Source organism: Gopherus flavomarginatus, chromosome 8 (assembly GCF_025201925.1).
Source record: "Gopherus flavomarginatus isolate rGopFla2 chromosome 8, rGopFla2.mat.asm, whole genome shotgun sequence".
In the NCBI taxonomy this organism is placed as follows: domain Eukaryota; kingdom Metazoa; phylum Chordata; order Testudines; family Testudinidae; genus Gopherus; species Gopherus flavomarginatus.
In genome coordinates this window covers 84,716,028-84,741,370 of record NC_066624.1, presented here as the reverse complement: position 1 = coordinate 84,741,370, position 25,343 = coordinate 84,716,028, and the positions used below count along the sequence as shown (strand labels likewise).

Genomic DNA, 25,343 nt, shown 5'->3' with positions numbered 1-25,343 from the left:
GGAGCACTACAAATGAAAAGGCTAAATGAACCCAGACTGTGACTTTATGTACTGATATATCTTTTAACTAAAGAGCAATGCCTAATCAATTTCCATGCTTACATTAGACTACATATGTCAAAAGCACACAGAGATAAAGTTTCTTCATATACTATATGTATCTTATGTGTACCATAGGTATCTTATGGGTTAAGTATTTATTTGCAGCCCTATCAACATAATAAAAAATAGCTATGAGAAATGGCGTCTTCAGTAGGTACTGTAGGCCAGATTTTTAACTCAGTCATACCAGGGCAAATGCAAAGTAATTTTCTTGGAATCAAGGGCTTCTTCTCAGTGAAGTTACTGTGATTTTACACCCCTTTAACTAAGATCAGAACCTCGCCCGGTATGTATGCGTATGCCAGCTATACATTATAGAGGTGATATAATAAATGATGTATATAACCCTACACATGAAACAATACACCTGTATGTTATGTCTGTCTACCAATTTGACAGCTGAGGTCCTGGTCCAGCAAACATTTATGCGCGTGCTTGACTTTACAATTCTGAGTAAACCCCATTAAGGCTCAGAGGGATTACTCAGGGGCATAAAGCTAAGCACGTCTGAGTTTGTAGGTTCAGGGCCTTCACCAGCAACAACTTTGAACAATAAGATAAAAAGAGTGGAATCTTCAAGCAAACTGAATCAAAATCAATCTGATATTTACATCTGTTTAACAATTAAAATGTTACATGCTGTCTTGGTTGTGCTGCCTTGGCAGTGCTAATAGAATAAGAGTTAAAAACTTAAAACTTAATTTTTGACAATCTTCAGCCAATCTGATTCTGAACTCACATGAGGATTGTTGAGTAAGAAAGTGAAGGGAATAATATCTTTAGCCAGGCATGGGACCTTGTTCCCCACACTGCTCTGTCATTGCTTACAATAATATTTCTAGTTCTTGGACAATCAGGGTAAAATTTTCAAAGCTCCTAAATAACACAGATACCCAACTCATATTTTCAGAAGCGACTTAGGTGCTTTAGGAGCTAAGTCACTTCACTTGAGTGTTTGTGAAAATGTTGCTTATTTTGTGCAACTGTAACCCGCTGACAAGTGTGTGTTACTAGTGACAATCTGTAGAGGATATGAGTTGTTAAAGCCCCGAGCTACAGAGCTTTAGTTCAAGTTGTGTCAGCTCATGCTTTCAGCTTTGTAAGTCTCTGGTTTAATCCCCAGTGTGTTGGCTAAAATGGTGGCTGTACCATAAATGGGGGCTTGTATGGGAGGGTAACACTGTGTTAAACTGTGTGGTAGTGGACTAGTGTATTGTCTATGTGTCTATATATGACAGAATCGTATAGCATTAGACTAATCGGGTTAAATTTTGTAATACTGAGAAACAGTATAATGATCCCTGGCCTCCTTCATGGTTGTCCTCATATGACATCAGAAATAAAACATATGGCATAGGAAACATAAGAAATAGAACTAGAGCCTTTAACTTCTAAAACAGAGGCTTCTACTTGATGAGGGACAAAAAAAAAAGTAATAAATTTAAAGAAGCCAATGCTGCAAATATGCACATGCTGGTGCTGTACATTACCTAAGGTTGAGCCTGACAAACTCATTTGCCCTTGTGGTTAAGTTACAATGATACCTAATCCCGCAGATTGAAAAATATTATTCTAGCCTCCCCTGAACTCTGAAACAGGCCAATAACAATCTCTCTGCCTGCCAAGGTATTTCTGCCACACTTATCACAGTGCTCTCTGCGCACATTCCAGAGTCTAAAAGTAAACACATTAAAGATTCCTGTAGCTTTCTCATCACCCCTCCATTAGCAAATTTTGTGGTTTTTCTCTTTTTTCCTGAGGGAAGGCAATAGTAAGGGCTTGAGGTTTGCATTCTGATCTGAAGGCACTGGGCTTCTTGGCAGTGCTAATTTCTTTGGGGAGTGAGTTCAGCAGTTTCTGGCTAGCTGCCAAGAAGGCTCTATCTCCTGTGCACACGAGTCTCACTCTTGAGCTTGAATCTGGAGACCCTAGTGGAATGTAGTTGCCATGGGAGATCATGATCTTGAAGAGTGATTTGGTCCCTCAAGTAGTTTGGGCCAATCTGATGGATGGCTTTGAAGACGAGGATTGAAACCTTGAAAGTAGCTTTGTATTCAGTGTGGAACCAGTGCAGAGATCAGAGCCCTGGAGTGCTCTTGGTGATCTTGAAGTTTTCTCAATAACCACATTATTGGCCTGGCCATAAACAGATGCAACTCCATAGCCTGCAGTAGAGTTGCATTTATGGACACCAGCCTTGAATTTAGCCTAAAGTACCTAAATATTTCTTCCTGCATAACGCATTAAAGTCCCAGACCTGTTGAAGTGCTGAGCACACTCTGTGAGGACGAGTACCCTCATCTCCCACTCAGCACCATGCAGATTCAGCTGCATGTGTGTGCCAACACACTCCTAATTTTCGGAAGGAGCAAGATCCAAAGGCAAAAATGTTTTAAAAGGGCTCTACTGTTAGTCACAGAACAAAAAGAAAGGCAGCAGGTCTCCTGGTCCATTCTCTGCATCTGATGTGTTTTAAAGTGCATGTGTTTGGGAAAATGGGGGTGTGTGGGTGGGTTGCTTTTATAAACCAAATTTCTTTCTTTCTTTCTTTCTTAAATGATCCCATGAATACTACTTCTAGTGGCAAGAGCAGAATTGCTTATATAAATGAAGAATAGATCAAAGAAAATATGGAATTAAAATTAGGGCCTAGATTCTCTACTTTGCTACATTGGATTTATATCTGTGTGACCCTGTTGACTTGAATGCAATTACACATGGGTGTAACGGAGAGGAGACTCCTGCTTGATTTTAAAAGATTTTGGATCCATCAGTTCAGTGTTTTTGGTTATCAGTTTGAGGCAGTGCTGGAGTCCTAAAAGAAGAAGTGCCAGAATTGTAGGACAATGGGAGGCCCGGGGATGGAGCAGGGTGAGCTGGGAGGAATATAGAGGCAGTGGGGAAGCTGGGGATGGCCCAAGGGAGCAGAGAGTGATTCCCTGCAGAGCCTGTCCTGTCCCTGCCTCCCTCCTGCCTGTGCCTGGATCCTGCTCCACAAAAGGGTGGGCGGTCTGCTGTTTGGGCAGCCCCATTATCTGGTTCCTGGCATTACCCAGCTCTGGCTCCACCTCTGCCCTGGGCTCCTGCCTCCATGCTGCCCTGTCTGGTCCCAGCTGCAGCATGTCCGACTCCCTCTGTGCTGACCTGCCGCTAAGTTCCCTCTGCCCAGGCCTAGCTTCTTCATCTCTGGCTCCCTTTGCACTGACCTGCTGCTAAGCACCCCTTGCCTGGGTCCCGCACCAGCACCTGCCACCTCAGAGGATGCTCTGCAGCCAGGCAGGGAAAGGAGCTGCCAGGCCTGGAATTGTCAGAAGTACTGGAATGCTGTCCCAGCTCCTTAAAAAATAAATAGCACAACTTAGTATTGGCAGTCAAGTTATAGCCCAGTAGACAGGCCAGGATGGACTTTGAAAACTGAAATCAGTGTGTTGGTATAAAAATCAAAGGTTGGCAAGAGAAGGCTGATTCAATTCAATATGTAAGTCACTGGATAATACATGAACAATTTAATATAATATGCACAAGAAATTGTCTCATTATATTTAGTCCACACGTCATTAACCCAGGGGTCACTTTGGGAAAAGTGATGCTGTCTCCTTCCCCATTGTGTTTCCCTTTCCCCAAAAAACATATGGAATGCTGCAACAGTGTTCTTCTAAAGAATACTCTTTTATGTCCACCAGCAGTTGAAAGTGGGGGTATGGCTTGATGACTTACAAATCCCCTCCCCTAACACCACTACCGCTCTTACATTAAACCCTCTCCGTATAGATCATTACATAAACTAAGCCTATCATTATTAATTATCTTTGGGCCAGATCCTAAGCTGTTGTAAACTGACAAAGCTCCACTGAAGCCAATGGACACAACAATATAAATGTACACAATTTCCAGCATTCACCTTCTCAAATTCATTATTACACAAGATTCTTAGGTAAAGTGAAATGCAGACCCTGGTCATTAGTGGCTGGGATCAAACCTGAGAGCTTAATGCATGAGCCTCTTTTAGATCAGGCAGTAGATACAGTCTCTCAGCCAAGGTTGTAGCACGCTCATCAATCAGCCACCACTAGAGGGGGACTGAGTGCCACACCAAGTAGGCATAGGATACAAAAGCAGACTGTTTCCTTGAGGTACTTGAGCACCTGCTTCTGTTATTTATTCATTGTGGGCCAGATAGTGCCTGGCTTGTTCTTGGTTTGTGCAGCCAGAAGGAGGGCACAAAGACCCATCCCCGCCTCCTCTGTCTCATCTGTAGAAAGCCAGACACATTTGCAGTTCCTGGGCTTGAGTACTTCCTCCCTATCCAATCCTTTTGGAGTTGCTCCCCAATAGGGGTGGAGAAAGGATGGAACTATGACTCAGTCTTTGAGGAGCAGGAATGGTGCAGCATTCATTGAGGGGAATATAGGGAGTGTACCTCTCCTGTATGCCATGGAGCTTGGAGAGGAATCTGCCTCACTAAAGTAGGGATGACTGTGCCTCAATGGCACCACTGAACCTTGTATGACAGAGCATTATGTTAAAAGTAACTATTTTGGCATTGAGAGATGCAGTGGTCTGCACTAATGAATCACACCACAGAACTGGGGCTTATCTGGAAAGTAGTCAGCACAGTTAGATGAAATGTTTAGCAGATATTCTCTTTTCACAAAAAAGGCTTGAAAACTAAAGAATGTGAACAATGAAACTCACAAAACACCTGATATACAAACAAGATTATTTCCAAATAATGTACTTCTCAGTTTTCTATGTTCCATCCACTTTTTATGGCTCGCAATTTGTTACTTAAGAACTGCCTTTTAACGAACAAACTCAGTTTTTTAAAATGGCTTTAATAAGATTTATACAGGTTGGTCTCCTCTCAGAAAAATTAACGTTAATTTTCTCTCATTAAATGTTAGTGCTTTCCTAATCCCATCAAAAGGAAATGAAATTTAAATTTTCTTAAATTTAACAGAGTTATTATTATACTATGGCTGAAAATTCATTAAAGTAATCTCAAGCACGACATGGTGTCAGAGATTGGATAAATGTGATATTTTATTTGACCTATAATTCAAAAGGCTAGAGAGCTGCAAAAGGTTTATTCCAGTGGTTCTCAAACTGTGGGTTGGGACCCCAACATTGGTCGCAACTCCATTTTAACGGGACCCCTGGGGTCCGAAGCCAAAGCCCCATCCCCACCACCTGTGACCAAATCTTGAGCCCACCAATGGGGCCAAGGCTGAAGCCTAAGAGCTTCAGGCCTGGGTGACAGGGTTCAGGTGATAGGCCCCCCCCATCTGGGGCTGAAGCCCTGGGGCTTTGGGCCTCCCCACCTGGGGCTGTGGAACTGCCCAGGGGCAGTGGGGCATGAGTGGGCTCAGGCTTCGGTCCCCCCTTGGGGTCTTGTAGTATTTTTTGTTGTAGAAGTGGGTTGCAATGCAATGAAATTTGAGAACCCCCGGTCTATTGAGATCCACAAGACAGGTAGGTTTTGAGTTTGTTTCTGTGTCACACCAATATTCACAGCTAATGCATATGCTCTGAACACAACTGTAAATAAATCCTTTGACTTGATTCTAGAGCAACATTTACATGATCTTATCTTACAGGTTGGTAGAACATCCACTGTTGTGTATCTCACACTTGTGTATGTGTATCACAATTTATTTTTCGGTCCTTTTTGATTAATATAAGTGGATTCTCGTTGCTGGTTCCTCTTCATCCCAGTTTTTGAGTATGACATCCTTGATCTTAATCCTTGTTTTGTCACTCTTCATCTCTCTTTAGGTGCATACGCATATTTTCTCTCTCAGACTGATGAATAATTTCAGTTTGTGGCTCTATCTTGTTCTGTCTGAGGTCTAAAATACCCATCAAACATATGGAAAATGCCAATCAAGACTTCCTGGAAAGTCAAGTAGCAGATATTGGTGATCCTGTGAGGTAGGTAAAGTGTTACTTACAGAAGAAATTATTGCTTTTATCCTCCTATCTCTTGATTTTTTTTCCCTAAGAGTGAGTCTTTAGATCAGTCAATTTATAATAGAAGGCTTTTTTATTGAGGGGGAGGTCACATGAAATTCTTAATAACAATTATAGAGTCTGATTCTGATCTCACTTACACCAGTACAGATGAGGAGTAAATCCCAGGAAGTAGTAAAATAAGTGGAATTTCCTGTTCCAATTCTGAGCTGACACAGACTAAATGCCAAAGAACTTTCCGGAGATTGGTTCTTTTCAGCAACTATTTTCAAGCTCAGTCAGTGTCATTCACAACACAGTTTCATTATTAACTCCAACTCCCAGAAAAATAAATATCCTGCATTCCTTTTGCACCCTAATTCCCACTGAAATCAACAGGCAATTCAGGTCTGAATGGAAGGCCCCTGAATCTCCCAGTGACTCCAGTGGGAGTTTGAAGTGTGCTAGGAATGCACGACTGCCGCCCCCCACCCCCAAGTGCGGGAAATATCTGAGCGTTAACTAACATCATTGCAAAGTCTGCAACAATCAGTTATGAGACAACAAAACAATGTGCTTGTGTTTTTATATGTTATTTGTAAAGTTTTTTCCATTTAATTTAAAATTTCATTGTCTCTTTTTTAACATTTCATACATATTTTTTTTTGTTATAAAAATATTTTACTGCTTAGGTTCTATTTCTTTCTTACCTCTCATGGGCATGATGCGGCCAGATTGAGAAAACCCAAGTAATGAGCACCCTACTCTCCCACTGAGTTCAATGATAGTTAAGGATACGCTGCTTCTGGTGGCAGGTGCTCAGCACCTCACAGGATTTGGTTCTATATCTCAACTTTCTTTCTTCTTTTTAATACAAACACTTTCTTTGACAAATTGAGCCTTCTATTTAGCTGCATGGCTTGACCTTTTGTGAGCCTCTAAGCTTCCTTTTTTTCTTCTTGAGCTGTCTGTTAATGATAGCTATTTATTTTTCTTTGCTGCTTTCCTTTGTTTTCTAATCTCTGTTAAATAGAAAAAAACCCACTTTATATTTATTTATTTATTTATTTAATGGCTATTTCAAAAATCCCACTTTTCAGCTACTGAAAGAAGTCATATTTCATATGTAGAGACTAATCAGATGTGGCATTTCATAGTTGGAATATTGTAATACTGCAATACGACAACTTTTTTTTAGAGCTGTGGGAAAATTTCAAATGGAGCTCACAGAATTTCCCCCCTCACTACTCTCTCATTTGTATTGTTTGAAGGATGTTTCACAAGAAGAAATAAATAAATGGAAACAGCATATCAAAATATCGCCCAATGTATCCAAGGCCCTGATTCTACAAGCAGCTCAGGGCCAGCTGACATCTGTGTTAGCACCCAATGGCCTGTTTTACAGTGAGTCTTGCAAGACGGCGGGGGGCTGACTGTATAACCAAGCATTTCTCATAAAGAGCTACGGTTTTTTCTCCTTGAACCTAGTTCTTAAAGCCTTGAAATGACACTGTGAGCATATAGTGGATAATATTGTCCCCTCATTTATATTGGTACAACAGAATATCTGAGAGGGGAATTTTAGAATAACCATCTTTAAATATTTCTACTTAAAAAGAACCTTTACAAACTAATTTAAAAAAAAAAGAAAAAGCTATAAAACAACATTTTTGTATGGATAAAGAAAAACAACGGGTCATATCCTCAGCTTCCCAAATCCTCCTTCACATGTCCACCATGAACAGGTCAGCAAGGACTGAACTGCATGACTACGCATATCATAGTTAAGCAACCAATGGGTGTGCCCATTTCAATCTTAACTACACCTATGCCCAACTATCAAGCAAACAACAGCAGAGGAAGCGTTGAAGGAAATTTTTATTCTTGGTTACAGGCAAGGAAGCTTGGATGAGCTTCTCATTCATTGTCAGCCTTTATTTCTCTTGACTGGGGAAGCTAATCCATGGATTAATAAGAGCTGAACACACTAGTCATGTAAATCTGTTTTGCCAGCAACAGCCAATCTTCACCTTGTCAAGTAACCCACACTTTCTTCTGCTCCTTCACAGCACTGCATATTCTCAGAGAATCTGCATTGCCAGTGCTACAGTGTGGTTGGCAAAAATACAAACATCTGCTTATGTAACAGACATAGCTTCACTAAATCAGATAACTGCACATTAGTCCACTGGCAAATTCTAGTCCCTGAGCCAATTCAGTGGAACAACCAGTCCTAAGTTAACTGTCCAGTGTTCCTGACCTATCTAGGAGCATTCTGTCCCCATACAAGAATGTCCCTATCCAGCACTTTCCATTGGGGAAAACCTGAAATCTCTGCTTGATCATAAAACAAGGAGACATTCCCATGTCTGACCCAAAACCTCACTCCCTAGTTTCTTAACTTGCACATAAACTTTGGCTGAAAAAGGAGAGGACAGGTGCATGTGTTTAACAGGCATATGTAGAATTGAGATATTTCTTTATTTGTAACATTGGAGGGCTTTCAAAAGTCTGTTTAATCCATTCAACCAGAAGCCTTAAGAGTCAAGACTTTACGGCAGTGTTGATTCTTTGGCCAAGTCTTAAAGCGTCATAATTTTTGCTATGGCACTGAAACAGAAGCTTTTATGTCTGAGAATGTTGACTGCATAAAGTACATAATGGGTCTGTTTGTTGTTTATTGAGTCTTCCAATCACACATAAGATGAATGCAAAGAAAAAATCACATGAAAAGGAAACAAAATCCAGTAAACTGGAAAGAACTGAATGTACCTTATCACCATATCACACATACAAAGTCTTTTCCCACTGAATGGGGCCAAATTTACTCTGATATTTATAATCCGATTATTCACAACAATCAAAATAGTTCCATTGCAGCCAGCCAGTCCGGCAGTCGATGAGCCACTTGCCATCCTTGCACTTGTGAAGATGTAGCACACTGTGAAGGCTGAACATTCAGCTCCTGGGGAAGAAAGAAAGAGTACCTCACATTACTCTTAAGATTAGCAAGAAAATGAAAAATCAGAGTCTTAGTGTGGTTTAGGACTCTTCTGTGTCTGCAAATGTCAGCCTGGATTCACAAACAGTCACAAACCTGGGCTCAAGCTGTTCAAACAAAACTCTTTCCATCCTATTGGGATCTTCAGCTGTCATTGTGTGGCTGTTCTGCATCAGCACAGTCATTTGTTGCCCTCCCAAGTCATTCTGGTATTTGAGCAAAGGAGCCATGATGTCCCATATCCCTTAGTTGAGATAGTTAGGGAACCTCCAAGGAATTATTACTATTTAATTAATCTATGTTTTAAGAGCTGCCCAGTCACTACTTTATTAATAAATTTCCTCCAAAAAGGAAAGCTAGAAACCTGTCAATGGTTAGTCACAACATTCAGCCCAGGAGAAGGGATAGAGAAGCTAAATTGGGAGCTTTTGTTCTCCCTGTCTCATTGTACAAGAACAAGGGGATATTTGATGAAATGGAAAGGCATCAAATACAAAATTGAGAAAAGGAAATACTTTTTCCACACAATGAGTAGTTAGATAGTGGAACTCACTGCCACATGATGTCATTGAGGCCAATGATTCAGCAAGAATCAAAGAAGGAGTGGACATTTATGTGAATTACAAGAATAGCCAGAGTTGTTATAGTTAATGCTTAAAAAAAGGGGTGCAGGGGTGTTAGAAGCAATATAAAGCCTCATGCTTCAGGGTTTAATCCAGGATCTAACTATTAGGTACTAGGATGATCTTCATGTGAGGCAGATAATCTGAATCTGTCTACCATGGGATTTTTTGTACCTTCCCCCAAGGCATCTGGTACTGGCCTTCACCAACTGGAAGGAGTCTAGGTGCATCCCACTGGCAATACATGCGAACCCACAAAATATCCCCTGATACTCATCAAGAACAACAACCTGAAACTGAACAGTTTGAGTGTTTGCCTCATTGTGTTGTGACCCTGGTATAACAGTGAGGTCTAAAGCTCTTTTAAACCAACTCTCCTCAAAGAGAGGTGAGAAAAAATCACAGTGAACAACTGCTGACCATCTTCTGCTGCTAACAGTCTGTATTGACCTAAACACTGCTACACGACCCTCCACCCAAGAGCAACAATGACTTCAATATATTGTCATCTCTTATAGCTCCTGGGATGGCTTTGTTTTCAAAATTTTACTTTGGTGTTAGTGGAACGCTGCAAAAAGGCTGGAGCAAGGCCCAGGATAAGGGCTGGGGGCATTTACAATATATTTGTGAAGCTAGAAATAATGCTTCATAGCCAGGGGTGGGTCTATGTATTTTGCTGCCCCAAACATGGCAGTCAGGGAGCCTTTGGCAGCGGTTTCATGGGTGATCTGCCGGGCCCGTGTCTTTGGCGTACCCACCGTTGAAGCTACAGGACTGGTGGACCTCCTGTAGAAATGCTGCCTGTGCCTGGAGCCGCCCCTGCTCATAGCCATCAGGAAACTCATTCATTCATTGGCCAGCTGAAGCAGAAAAAAGGCAAGAGCCAATTTACAAAACAACAGTTAATGCACCTTACTTTGTAGTAGTCATCATGAACCAGGGACTGCCTTAATTTAATGGACATCGGGTTTGTTGTTTCTATAGTCAATATTCCCCTCAGCCCTTCCTTTTATGCCCAAAGGATTCAGGAATGAGAATAGTCAGTTAAAGGGATGGTAGATACAACTGTTCATATTGAACCATGAAGGTGTCACACCTTTGTGGTCACCGATATCTAGGGTGACCAGATAGAAAGTGTGAAAAATCGGGACAGGGGGTGGCAGGTAATAGGCACCTACATAAGAAAAAGCCCCAAATATCGGGACTGTCCCTATAAAATTGGGACATCTGGTCACCCTACCAATGGCTTGTTGTTGTGTGTTGACAGATGTTTGAGCCAGATTTAGATTGGGATAGTGGTGAGGAATCAGCTATTGATATGGGGTGATAATATACTTCATTACTCCATTTCTGACCAGTAGATAGTGTCAGGTCACCTGATGGGAAGATTTACCTGGACAGTGGTGCTATATTCACCTCCAGTGTCTACAGTGCTGTATAGAATCTACGAGGCCAAGTTGTGCCTGGGTCAGAATAAGTTTTCATTTGCACAACACATTTAAGTTTTTGGAAAATATTTAGTCAACATTGTCAGCTCTGAGTGAAAGGGATAGTCTTTTTATTCTCTGTGTGCATAGCACGTAGCCCAGTGGGGTCCTTGTCTATGTCGAGGGCTTCTGAGCAGTACCACAGTACACATAATAAATAATAAGTGTCAATATTGTTCCTGATCCTGATAAGCTCAAAAGTGTTCACTAAATTCTGAGACCACATCATGTGGAGATGTTAACTCCTTTCTGAGGTTAGTTTCTTATTTTTTAAGATTTATACCAGTGTTTGTGGAAAGTTAAAGGGCACTAAAGAAGAAGAGCATGTTTTTCAAGAAGAATGCTTGTATTCTCCATCTGTTGCATTACAGTTCCAGACTTTATACTATCCAATGAATGCAAAGAATTTTTGAGTGAGCTGCAGAACTAGAGATTAGAGCAGTGGTCCCCAACCTTTTTGTCTGGTGGGCACCAGATGAAGGACCACTGCGGTGGTGGAGCACCCGCCGAAATGCCGCTGAATTTTAGTGGCATTTCGGAAGTGATGCCTCTCAATGACGCCACTTGCTGTCGACAAGTGATGTCATCGAGAGGTATCACCGCCGAAATTCGGGAGCGATGCCTCCCGATGACGTCACTTGTCGACGGCAAGCGGCGTCATCGAGAGGCGTCCCCACCGAAATGCTGCTGAAATTCGGCAGCATTTCGGCAGGTGCTCTCCCAGGGGCCAGGATGCGGGCGCATTAAGATGCCCTCGTGGGCGCCATGGAGCCTGTGGGCACCGTGTTGGGGACCACTGGACTAGAGCAACGTTTCTCAAATGTGGCCATCATGGCTGCCTGCGGTCACCAGGGGCTTTTCTTGCAGCCACAGCCTCCTGGGCAGTGATTTGAGGAAGTGGGGGGAGCAACGGCCGCTCCCCAGGGGTCATTAGCTGTGGATGGTTCCCTCCCTCCTTTGGAGACACACAAGCTGGAGGAGCAGGCAGTCAGTGAGTTCTCCACCTTCCTGGGGATGGTGGGGTTGGGCTTCAGCCACAGGGCTTTGGGATCTGTCCCCAGGCCCTGTCCCCGGGTGTGGAGCTTTGGGCTCTGTTCCCTGGCACTGCGGTGGCGGTGTCTGTCCATGAGCTTATCCCCCCCATCACCTCTGGACCCTACTGCCTCCCCCAGTGCCCCATCATCCCTGGCGCCATCTGCCTCTGTACCCACCTTCCCATCCAGGGCTTAATTTGTCCCCGGGCTTGCTGAGGCTGAGTAAGTCAGCTGTGAAAAGTGATATTAACAAACATACAAATATCACTTTTCACAGCAGACTAACTTATAGCTAGCAAGTCTAGGAAAACAAAACAATTAAAAAAAGCAAAAGGAACAACAAGAAAAAAGACAAGAATGTTCAAAGCACCTTATTTATGTTTCTATTCTGTTTTGGTCCAGTAAAGAATAGAGACAACTGTATGTTATTTTTATTATTGAGTCTGCAAAAGAACCCAACAACCCTGCATAGATAAATTACAATGATTTGGACATGTATAGGTGCATATTTATTTCTTTTTCCTAAAGTTAATTAAGTATTTCAGGAAAAATTGTCAGAGTGGCCACCAGCAAGAGTTGGTGGCTGCACTCTGAGGCCACCAAAAAATTTGTTGTGAGAACCCCTGGACTAGGGAGAATGCAAGCGTTTAGAGAACCTTATAGCACAATTAGAGTTACCGCACCTCAGATGCTGGACAAGGCGAGGGTGATGGCCATAATACTATGTAGACTATGTGATGAGTGAAGTGAATTTAAATTATGCTCTTTAAAAAAGTGCTCACATTCTCTGCTTTCTGTTTTACAGCTTCTGTTTTAAAGCTAAGGAGCTACGTTGGTTGAGTGGGCAGAAAATTAGTCTCCATAGATCAATCTACTTTGGGAGGTAAAGTGGCGCTAGGGTTGTGCTGTGCTAGGGTATCTCTTATTCTCCAGGTCTCTGCTAAAGCCAGAATTCTGTTTAACTGACAGTGTCTGCAGCTAATGATTCTTCTCTGGTACATCCTGTAATGAGGGACTAGACTCTGAGTCAGGAGCTCTTCTATTTTGATAGAACTTTTACAACAATCAAAGGAATTAATAGAAATCTATTAAGTGTTTTTAAAATACATTTCATGTGTTGTTGTGACTGTTTGTGGATGTGTTTCTGGTTGCTGATCCTTTTAGATGTCTGTTGCTCACCTTGTACCGAGTATTTTTAATCCCTTCAATTTGCTTGTACTACGGGTACAGTGAAATATTTAGATTATGGAGCTTTGCTTTCTTGTTTCATTTCTGTATGATTTACAAAATTCCAGGAAAAATTAAACATTTCTGCTGGACCAAGGATGGAGGATTATGGGCCTGATCCTGCTTTTTCTGGTATCAGTAGCTAAATTCCCCGTCTATGCAATGGCAGCATGATCAGGAACCACCAGACTGTGGGTTTGCAGGGTTGGACACTCAGCTGTTTGCTCAGCAAGTCATTACAGTGGTGACTCATTTAAAAATATTTTTCTTGTTATTTTGATCCGTCTGTTTTCTTCAGGTTTATTTGTTTGGATGTGCATTTTCTGTCTACACAACTACTCTTTCATGCCCTCTAATGGCAGCCAGCTGAAACTCACAATAGAATATTAAATGATTTTATAAAAACAAAAAGAACAGGAGTACTTGTGGCAATTTAGAGGCTAACAAATTTATTTCAGCATGAGCTTTTGTGAGCTACAGCTCACTTCTTCAGACGCACAGAATGGAACACACAGACAGGAGATATTTATACATACAGAGAACATGAAAAGATGGAAGTATGCATACCAATAGGAAGAGTCTAATCAATTGAAATGAGCTATCGTCAGCAGGGGAAAAAAAACTTTTGAAGTGATAATTAAGATGACCCATAGAAGGTGTGAGGAGAACTTAACATAGGGAAATAGATTCAATTAGTGTAATGACCCAGCCATTCCCAGTCTCTGTTAAGGCCTGAGTTAATTGTGTCTAATTTGCATATTAATTCGAGTTCAGCAGTCTCTCTTTGGAGTCTGTTTTTGAAGTTTTTTTGTTGCAAAACTGCCACCTTCAAGTCTGTCACTGAGTGGTTAGAGAGGTTGAAGTGTTCTCCCACTGGCTTTTGAATGTTATGATTCCTGATGTCAGATTTGTGTCCATTTATTCTTTTGCGAAGAGACTGTCCAGTTTGGCCAATGTACATGGCAGAGGGGCATTGCTGGCACATGATGGCATATTGGTAGATGTGCAGGTGAATGAGCCCCTGATGGCTTGGCTGATGTGATTAGGTCCTATGATGGTGTCACTTGAATCGATATGTGGACAGAGCTGGCATCGGGCTTTGTTGCAAGGATAGGTTCCTGGGTTAGTGTTTATGTTGTATGGTGTGGGGCTGCTGGTGAGTATTTGTTTCAGTTTGGGAGGCTGTCTATAAGCGAGGACTGGCCTATCTCCCAGGATCTGTGAGAGTGAGGGATCATCTTTAAGGATAGGTTGTAGATCTTTGATGATGCGCTGGAGAGGTTTTAGTTGGGGGCTGTAGGTGATAGCTAGTGGCGTTCTGTTATTTTCTTTGTTGGACCTGTCCTGTAGTAGGTGATTTTAACAATTTCCATCCCACCATCAACCTCAGCCTACATCAATCCACACAAGCGGTTCATTTCCTAGACACTACTGTGCTAATAAGCGATGGTCACATAAACACCACCCTATACCGGAAACCCACTGACTGCTATACTTACCTACATGCCTCCAGCTTCCATCCAGGACACACCACACGATCCATTGTCTACAGCCAAGCTCTAAGATACAATCGTATTTGCTCCAATCCCTCAGACAGAGATAAACACCTACAAGATCTCTATCAAGCATTCTTAAAACTACAATACCCACCTGCTGAAGTAAAAAAACAGATTGACAGAGCCAGAAGAGTACCCAGAAGCCACTCACTTTGCCTCAGTATATGGCTACTGCCCAGTCTCCATCTAGCCTCAATCTAGCGACTGCAGTATCAGCCACTCATCATAGGCAATGGGGTTTGGACTGGCTGCCTTTACCCACCCTCCGGCTGCCCCTCTGCAAGCCCAGTACCTAGGAGGCCTAGAATTGGGCCTTACAGCCTGGGGAGTTTCTGGCTTAGGGCTTCCCCGCTCCTAAGGCCTTCCTCTAGGTCCCCTGGGTGAGTTCCCAAGCAGCCAGGCCTGTCTCCCTCCCCAGTCAGAGAGAAACTGTTTTCTTCTGGCTTCCCTGGCCCTCCTATAAGGCCCTGTTGCTCCGTTTGGGGCGTGGCCCCAGCTGTAGCCACTTCCCCAATCAAAGCAGCCTAAAGGCTGCTTACCCCAGCTACCGCCCCCTTTCGGGGCTGTTTTTAACCCCTTCTGGGCAGGAGCAGGGGTCCACCCTGCTACAGGCACCTTAGAGACAAACATTTATTTGAGCATAAGCTTTCGTGGGCTACAGCCCACTTCATTGGATGCAAGCAGTGGAAAATACAGTAAGAAGATATATACAGAGAACATGAAACAATGGGTGTTACCATACACACTCTAACAAGTGTTCACAAGTACTCCTGTTCTTTTTGCTGCTACAGACTAACACGGCTGCTACTCTGAAAACTGTTTTTAGTGTGTTTTCTTATCTCTGCAGTGCCCAAAACATATGTTCCAATGCTTTTTTTCCTGATGACACTTCATGGGCTAGATTCAGCCTGGCCTTTACTCCTGTCTCCCTTGCCTTCCTGCATAGGCTGCATAAAGGAAAGGGAGAAGTACTCAGGAGAGCAGAGAGATTGCTTTCTCCATTAGGATGGAGAGAAGGCCGAGTGCTAACCCAAAGACACACTTGACGTGTGAATCAAGACAGATGCTCCTGGGGAGGGACACTTTGTACCCATTAAGTGGTGTAGGATCAAGTATGTCCCTCCACTTACTAGAGGAGTTCAAGGAGGCTTTCTGGTGCTCCCCCAAGGATGAGGCACGTCCTCATACTGCCTCTTACTCTGGGCTATGCCTAACAGTCATGACCTTGCCCCAGGTTCTTCAAGAGCAAGATGGATGGTTCCCTCACTCACAGATCACATACTCAATGAATTGTAAAGGGTTCTGTGTAGTTTGTCCTCAAGTCACAGGCTTATCTGTCACATCAGAGGGAACGCAGTAGCAGTCTTACTTTTAAAACACAGTTTTTATAGATTTTTTTTAAAGCAGGAAATTAGGGCAGTGCAATGATATTGAGAGGAAAAAGAAAATGAGGTCTCAGTCTACTGACCCACTGCATATCCAGTTAGCTAGAGTTGTGTGTGTCACAGTATGGTCACCGTATCCAAGACCTGTTGGCATGAACCTTTGTATAAGCAGAATGTATGGGAATATTCTAACCCAAAATGTTCATATATTTGTACATATGGAGGACAACAAAACAGTAGAGTCCATTCATTTCCTTTCTTTCCATTGCTTTACTAATCATTTTCTCCACTGCACTCTCACTACTCCATTTGGCATTTCTGTCTTAGAGGGTCTCATGAAAAGATTCAATGGAGTCCAGAGATTTGGGATCACAGCCTTCTTCAGAAGCAATTGCTCTGCTTCTACACAGTCCCAGAAAGTGTAATCTTTGTTCCCTGTGAGAGCAGGATCCAGGGTGAAGATACAATCCTCTGTCACTGGGAGACTCTTGTTGATAAAAAGCATACACTTCTTTCATACATTACTTTCTTTATGCCCAGTCAAGGTGATTGGGGGCTTGTCTACATCACAAAGTTGCAGCGCTGGTGAGGGGGTTACAGCGCTGCAACTTAGGAGGTGTACACATCTGCAGGGCACCACCAGCGCTGCAACTCCCTGTTTGCAGCGCTGGCCGTACTCCCGTTTTGTCTCGGGTGTAGAGGATCCAGCGCTGGTGATCCAGCACTGGTAATCAAGTATAGACACTTACCAGTGCTTTTCTTGACCTCCGTGGAATAAGCAGGTATCCCAGCATACCTGAGGAAGCCTCTGGTAATCAAGCTGGTCTCCTTCCCCGGCTTGCTCTCACGTTCCCCGAACCCCCGAGCAAGCAGGTCTCCTTCCCTGCGGTTTGCAGGGGAGTTCGGGGAACGCGAGAGCAAACCGCGGCGAAGCTGGTCTCCTTCCCCGGTTTGCTCTCGCGTTCCCCGAACCCCGAGCAAGCAGGTCTCCTTCCCTGCGGTTTGCAGGGGGGTTCGGGGAACGCGAGAGCAAACCGCGGCGAAGCTGGTCTCCTTCCCCGGTTTGCTCTCGCGTTCCCCGAACCCCCGTGCAAGCAGGTCTCCTTCCCTGAGGTTTGCTGGGTGGTTCCGGGAACGCGAGAGCAAACCGCGGCGAAGCTGGTCTCCTTTCCCGGTTTGCTCTCACGTTCCCCGAACCCCCCTTGAAGCCGCCCAACAGCGCTGCAGTGTGGCCACATCTAACACCACTTGCAGCGCTGGTTGCTGTAAGTGTGGCCACTCTGCAGCGCTGGCCCTATACAGCTGTACTAATACAGCTGTAACAACCAGCGCTGCAAAATTGTAGATGTAGACATACCCTGAGTTATGTTCAGGAAGCTGTAATTTTTAGTTCCTCTAACAACTTAGTTAATGTTATTTGTTTATGGCATTAGTTCTGCATAAACAAGCAATTCACATCAACAGGGCAAAATACATAGACCACATATCCTCATACATAAATTTACATAGTCATGATAAAACTTCATGAATACAAATATACATGATAAGAGTCAGGGCACTAGCCAGGGATAAACCATGTCCCTCGCTAATAGCACTGCTACAATAATTTTAATCCAGTGAATTAAAACTCATTAAAATATTGAGGACTAGATCCTCATGTGTCCACAACTCTGCTGAGGAAGACATGGTGACGGGGAAAAAAGTGCCTTTGATCACCAATCGTCAGAGCACACTCATCACCTGATGAATGCTAGTGAAGCCCTGGGACTGCTCTATCTTGTGCTGACCTGTGATGTGCTCCTAGGGGTGATTACACTGACAAGAAAAACTGCATGCGCTGGTTGTATCCCTCCAAGTCACCTTCAGTGGGAGCCAGGTGGGGTGGTGTAGAGCCAGTGGAGTCAAGGGAATCCTCAACTGCCCTTTTAGGAACAAAGTAGCCATAGTGTGAGCTCAGGGCCTAGCTCATATTAATTGGCTCAGTCAGCATGCTTCTGAAAATTACATACCATTACATTCATTTTACATATGGGCAAAGTCCCAATGCTTGAATCTGAGAATGTTTTTGAGATTGTGCTTCTCATATTAATTTTATTTTCTATGGCTTGCTCAGAGGGCTTCAATGGGTTTTCTTTACTGTCTTTAGCCAGGTTCCCTTTTACTTCTAGTTTGGGAATAGTGGTGGTGATTTTCCGTTAAGACAGAGAGATCAAGGTCACTTTTTTCCTTCAGCATCCTCACACAATGCTTTTCTAAGGCTTCTGATTTTAGGTATTGAAAGCATCTTTCTGATCTTACTCTGGTGCTTTTAACAAGTTTTCTGAAGTATTTGTTCAGCTGAGTAAACAAGTTATCTGTGCTTAACCTTTTCTCTGTTGATCTTCTACCCACTTTTCCGAAACCCCTAAGTTTCACTGTCATGTCATCCATTTTTAAATATGGAAATAAGAATGTATAGCAGTCATGTTGTGTGTGCTATTTACAAAGAGCAAAACAAAATATTTACTCAAGTCAAGATAGCTTTAAATTCTAGCTACATCTGTGAACCTACAATGGTTTTCCCAACATTTTTCATGATTTATTTTTTTAAAGATAGATTTTTTTTGCTTTATTTATTCATCAGTCAATGTCAAGTTATTCCACTTTCTAATGTAATGCCATATCTCTTCCCTTCCCTACTATCTGCCTCCCGACTTTACACTGTCTCCTTTGCAAGCTCACCCCCTCTATCAGTAAAACTGCACGTTCAAAAATGGATGCCACCTTTTTGAAAATATGACCCAAGTCCTCTTATGCACATTGCACATATGCACTCTTCAAAAGACCATTGAAGTCAATGGAAAGTCTCCCATTTGGTTCAGGGAGCTTTGGATCAGGTCCCTAGGGACATGTTCATTGGGAAAAAAATAAAGCAATTAACATTCCAACCATGTCCTTCTACAACCCAGTACCAGCATTGCTGTATGCACCAGGTACATTCCTAAGATTCCAGGGATTGTTGATACCTTGTTATTGGATGATGGCAGTAGAGAAGGTACTGTTAACATTTAAGCACATTCTGTGAGAATACGAGATCCATTTCTTCTCTTACTACCTGTCCCCTCACTTTTTGATAAAGATTTGCTGAGAAATAAATTAATATTTTGACATGCAATGAATGTCTCAATTAAACTTTGGCAGAATCAATTGCTATTCTTTGGAATAATGAAAACAAGATTTTTATTTGAAACTCCAGATAAGGATGTGAAAAGCAGCATTTGGAGTTCTTTCATAACAGCTTTATTTTAGGAAACAATAAAATCAAAGTCTACCTTTTCTTTCAAATTCACGGAGGTTAAAACAGATTAGTATTCACATCATTCTCATTGAAATCAGAAAGCTAAACATGCTCTTTTTCAAGTAGCAGGGGGAAAATGAAGAAAACACAATTTAATTACAGTGGCAGTGTTAGCCCCAGCCTATTTTGGGATGCATACGTTTCTGTTGAGATGGTTTGGATTCAGACATGCATAACTTTGTGGTAACAGTCTTTCTGTGCTGAAACATGCTGTTAAAACATAGCTTGGAAGGGAATCTTTATTTTCTACACCTGGAAATTGGAGAATTGTAAGTAAAAACAAAAATAGAGTTGTTTTATTGCAGACTTATTAGTCCAGATTCATTTTATTATTAGATTTCTCTAATAATAGGACTTTAATTTTATTTAGCTGATTAATTAAATTGCACCTCAGCCCTGTATGACATATATGTTTACTATTCCAAGTTAATATCAGGGTAAACTGAGGCAGAAGAACATTTAAAGCCTTGATTTTCAGTGGTGCCGAGCATGCAAAGTTTCAACTGACTTCAACTGAAATTGTCCTCAAAGTCATGTCTTTGCGACCTAGGCCACAATAATTAGTTAACAGCCAAGAAGGAACAGAATTTAAGAGTTTAAATTCCTGTTCCCTGCTCTCTCCACTAGACAATCTCCTCTTTAAATTAAAGATTTGTAGTTCATTTTGCAGCAATAGCAGCTACTCAATAGTTAGAGCCACACTGAAGGGCACTTAAGGATGCAGATAAGTGCCTATGCCTAGATTTTCAAAGATATTAGGTGCCTAACTACTTTTGATTTCAGTGGAAATTAGGCACCTAATTATCATTGAACCTGGCCCGAGGGGCATTTTCACCTAAACTGTACCAGTGCTTTTGAAAATCCTACTTAGTACCTATTTTTAGGTGCCTAAATACCTTTGAAAATTGGTCTCAAATAATTATCTACATCAGTTTCTTACTTCAAATTAATTGATTGCAAATTAACTCAAGATTGTTCATGTGTTTGCAGAGACTGGTCTGGACACTCTCCACGCATTTGTGATATTTTGGAGCACACATTTGCACAGTATCCAGATCAACCTTTATAAATGTGCTGAAAATCTTGAGATAGAAGTCTGTAGTGGAGACAAGCACTTAGTTTCCATTATAAATCCAAATGTTACCCTCCCTCAAATCTACACACAATGGATATTGGCCTGAACATTGTGGGTTAGTTCTGTGGCAGAGGTAGAAGCTTTCTAAAAACGTTGAGCTAATTTTGACAAAGTTGTTTCATGAATAATGAAGTCACCAGAAAAGTGAGAGGTTGTCAACAGAGTTTAACATTTTTTCTAAGACATATCACTTTGTAGCAACTCGTACCCCCCCAAAAATAAATAAAAAGAATCCTAAGAAGCAGTGAACTAAGCTGTGGTTCCTGGGTGGGTATAGCTTAGCTAGAGTGCAGAGAAATAAAGATTAGGTGACTAGATTATTATTTTGAGTTATTAACGTTTCAAATATTAACACCTACCTGGGTCATGTGGAATTGATGAGCTAATTCTAGCTCCCTGGCAGCTACAGAATTAGTGCTGGGAAGCAGAAGGAGGTAGCCAAAGGGAGAGATTGTCTCCTCCTCACATTTACTGATCAGAGAACGGGGAGATAAAGGAGAGAGGATTGGTAAGATGGGGAGGGGTAGAGGACATACACCACACACATCCCAAGATTCCTGCCCTTCATAGTCTCTCCTCCTCCCCCTACCAAACACTTCTTTATCCTTCATAAGGTTCAAAGCTCTGCAGTCTTTAGAAGGTCCATGGGGGATTGGAGGCATTCCTCTCTAGGGACGTCCTGAGGTTTGCAGGAGTGAAAAGCCTACAATTAGCTTGAAGAGACTTGTTACTTCTTATGAAGATTTAGGAGGGTCATCAGGGGCTACACCCATTCCCATATGAGATTTAATAGGCTTGTTGGGGAACAACAAGCCTATTTAGGCTTGTCAGAGGCCGAGGAGTCATATTTTGGTTCTGCAGAGGTGGTGTAATTTACTTATTTGGGGCTGGGAAGATTAATGTAGATGGTGGTAGTGAACAATTGCTAAGGCTGCTAAGCATACCTTTCTAAATTCCCATGAGGGTGGGGGTTCTAGAGGCTTCCTAAGGCTGGACGGGGGATTGGGAAGGCCCTGGTAAGTTTCCTGAACCTTGCTGGTTGTCCTCCCTGCCTGGGCACTTCTTTAACCTCTGTGGGTGATGGACTTTCCTACTGTGAAAGTGAAGAGTTGTGCATTAGTTAGGTTCCCCTTCTGCAGATTGGAGAAAGAAAGGGATGTTGTGTCCTGTCTTTTCTCTCTCTCTCTCTCTCCCACCTCTTCCTTCACTTCTTTACTCCATGTGAGGAATATTCTAAAAACCTCAGGATATTCTCAGAAAAAGACCCCAAGACCAAACTTTATTATGATGCATTTTAGATTGACAGTAAATTAGGAATTCCTTTCAGGGATACTGTAGTTACAATGCTCCTTTAAAAAAAAAAGAAAAAAAAAAGGGAGCAAGAAATATTCTAAATACCATTTGCAGCTAGTGATACCTTGAGCAAATCAGAAGCTTACCCTGCCTTATGTATCCATAAAAACAATTTCATCTTATTAGTAACCACAAAAACTGGAATGCTTTACTCTCATAGTCATAGAATGGTTGTGTTTGACCTTTTATTATTATTATTCTGCCACAGAGAAATGCTATGGCACAATGTTTACTAAATATTAACATTAAATAGATATTATTAAAGATGAAAAAAAGTTAATGAAGCAGTCTGATTAAGTCTGAGTGTAGCACTTACAACCGGTTCAGTCTGATTTTTATTGGTTTAAACACAGTTTAGTGCATTCCCACTAGGCATGGTGAATCAGCTTAAGAACAGCTATGTCCATACTAGCCCTCTTGAAAGCTATGTCAGTTGCAGTGACTTCGGTGCCTGGCACAGCTCCCTGAAATGGAGCATGCTGGGAGATATCAAAAATCTGTCCGTGCATTGTGGGTTAGCAGCGGGATGATTTATTGGACTGTTTCAGCTTGTTAGCTTTCATGCTAGCACCAAACAAGTTTATACTGAAGCAGTTTATATTAAATTGGTTCTTAAACATGCCGAAAGCCCAGTCTACTCCAAACAGTTCTTACAACATTTGTGAATTGGTTGAAGTTTTTTGGATGTGAAATGTTTTGCAAACCTTCTTGTAAACCAGTTTTTAGAATGGATTAAACCAGTTCCCTGCATGATACATTTATCCAGTGCAGACAAGGCTTGAGTCTTCCCCTTTCAAACTCTCAGCTTTCAGTCTGTTGTCTCTTGTGATGTGATCATCTCACTAGTTGACCAGTCATGTCATAGTCTTACAGGCTAGGCAAGATTCTGAATGTAAAAAACAAGCAGAGATTTAAAAAACAACAACAAAAGCCACCACACTACCACCACTATATTCCCTGCCTTTTTTGTGCAACATAAGGGAAAAAAGGGTACCATTTTATTTTCTCCCACTTTGCAAGACATCTTTAAAAAATGTGACTGGGAAACACAAAACTGTGAATGTCAGGACATGTTCAATAGAAACTGACAATCTGGCTTCTGTTTTCATCATATTCCACTGTATCTTTCTATTTTTAAAGGGAGTAGAAGTGTTATATGTCCAGGCATTTTTCACTGTGAGACTTGACATGTATTTTAAACATGTACATTTTATCATTTGATTCATAAGTGAGAAATCTCATCATTTAAATACAACGCATGTACAAACCTTTGTATTTCTTCTCTTCTTTGAGTATTATACATTTTGAGGTTGTTGATGGGTTTTTTTTTTGTTTTTAGTATTTCTGATTCTTTTCATGAAAAGAGCAATACTGCAGTACAAACTCTGCACTTGATGCTGATATCTTTGAACAGATTCATTTAAACAGGAAGAGATCCATACGCATAAAAAATAGAATTACTTCATGAGTAATAATGCCACTATGTCGGTGTTATTGCATCATTTCTGCTGAAATTGTTTCTCCTAATGCACAAGTTAACAGAATGCATTTTAGATGAATGCTGTTGCTTGCAACTTTAACCCTTTGCCAATACATGTGTTCAGTTAAACTTATATCAACAGAGTTTACACGTTGTTAGAAAATGCTATTTCTGTGCATTTTTCCATTTTCCCATGCTTTCATATTTTATAGTTATTATTTCATATATTTTTCATCTTTCCCCTAAAATGTGTAAATGAAAGGAAAGTATGCACATATGATTAATTAGTAATCATACGAGAATCACTATTAAAGCCTTGAATTTCAAATAATTCTGCGCATTAACTTTCCATAAAAAGTAAAATACTTGCAAGAAACAGTATACTGTGAGCGTTTTACACTACATAATACAATCTAAAACTGTGAATATTTAGGTGTAGTATTAAGCTTCTGCATTATGGCAATGACCCTTTTTCCTTTGTGCATCATATATAAAACTGCAAATAGTTTTGCTGAATATGTTACAACCTTAGTACGTAGAAAAAAATTTGTTATGGAAAATTTAACTGGGATGGAACTATTTCTGCCACTATAAAATCTACTCTCAGCATTTAATAATTTATTTCTTATTTTTCTTAATAAGTATAATTAGATTGGCATTGAAATATATTATCACTGATAATTTGATGACTTCAGTTCAAGATGAGTAAAGGAAAATCTTTAATAAGAGATTCCTTTTCTGAACTTTGTGATGAGGGTTTAGCATGATTGATCTGGTAGATACATAAATCATACAATTAAGAATGCGGTATTTTGAAGGTGTCCTATGATATGAAAACTATCCATCTTCTTGAAATTATGGAATGCATCATCACAAAGCAAGAATCTAATGTGCTATCAATTTATGTCAGCTTTCCACAATAGAAAAGGTCTGAAATCCTCCCGAAAACTAGGAGTAAGCTGAAGATTTGTTTTGGTTTCGTGAGCCCAGTGCAATTAGGCAGCATGTGAATGTGTGCCATATGCATTTATCGCTCCTCTTAGCATGTGTTACTTTGATGTGTTGGGTTAGAAAGCTAACTCTTTTTGTTGGGCAGCCTTCCTCCTGGGTCTTTATACTGCTAAGCAGTTGAGTCCAGACTTTGAAACACAGCCTAATTTAGAGGCGGATGCTGCAGCTGCTGCTGTCATTTCAGCTGATTTTTTTTTTTGCTTTGATGTCAGCTTAGAATATTGGTTGTTGCATCAGTACAGCAGCCTCCATGATTCACAAAACAGAAACCACATAATTCTAAGCATTTGTCTTTGCCTTGAAATCTAATTTGGGCAGCCAGACTCATTCACAATTTGTTTAATGCAATGTTGTATTCTCACTTAATTTAGTCTACTTAATCAGAAGGAAGAAGTACATTAAAAAAGAGAGAGAGAAAGAAAGAAAGACAAAAATCTCTTTGAATTATTACATTGAATGCCTGGCGTATGGCTGCTAACATGAGAAGGCAGAACATTTTTGACCGAAAAAGACTGCAATGCCTATTCAGTCCTGCCCTCATCCTTTGAGTTAGAAGTCATGCCCGACAATATCAACTTTTCCTTCCAAGTAATCATCCTACTCCTTTTTGAAACATGATATTGATCATTCTTCTTGCTGCTCTCAGTCATTCATTTTGTACAT

At 41.4% G+C, this 25,343-nt stretch overlaps 1 protein-coding gene across 2 annotated transcripts in view; it reads left to right on the top strand.

Moving 5' to 3' along the window:
• Nucleotides 1-25,343, top strand: part of ZIC4 (Zic family member 4) — a 253,895-nt gene that overhangs the window by 207,714 nt on the left and 20,838 nt on the right. The window contains exon 4 of one of the 2 annotated variants that reach the window (XR_007776029.1): nt 5,878-6,033. The exons of the other annotated variant lie outside the window; for it this stretch is intronic. The gene's annotated coding sequence lies outside the window, so the exon portion shown is untranslated. The remainder of the gene's footprint in view (nt 1-5,877; nt 6,034-25,343) is intronic. 2 annotated transcript variants of the gene reach the window in all.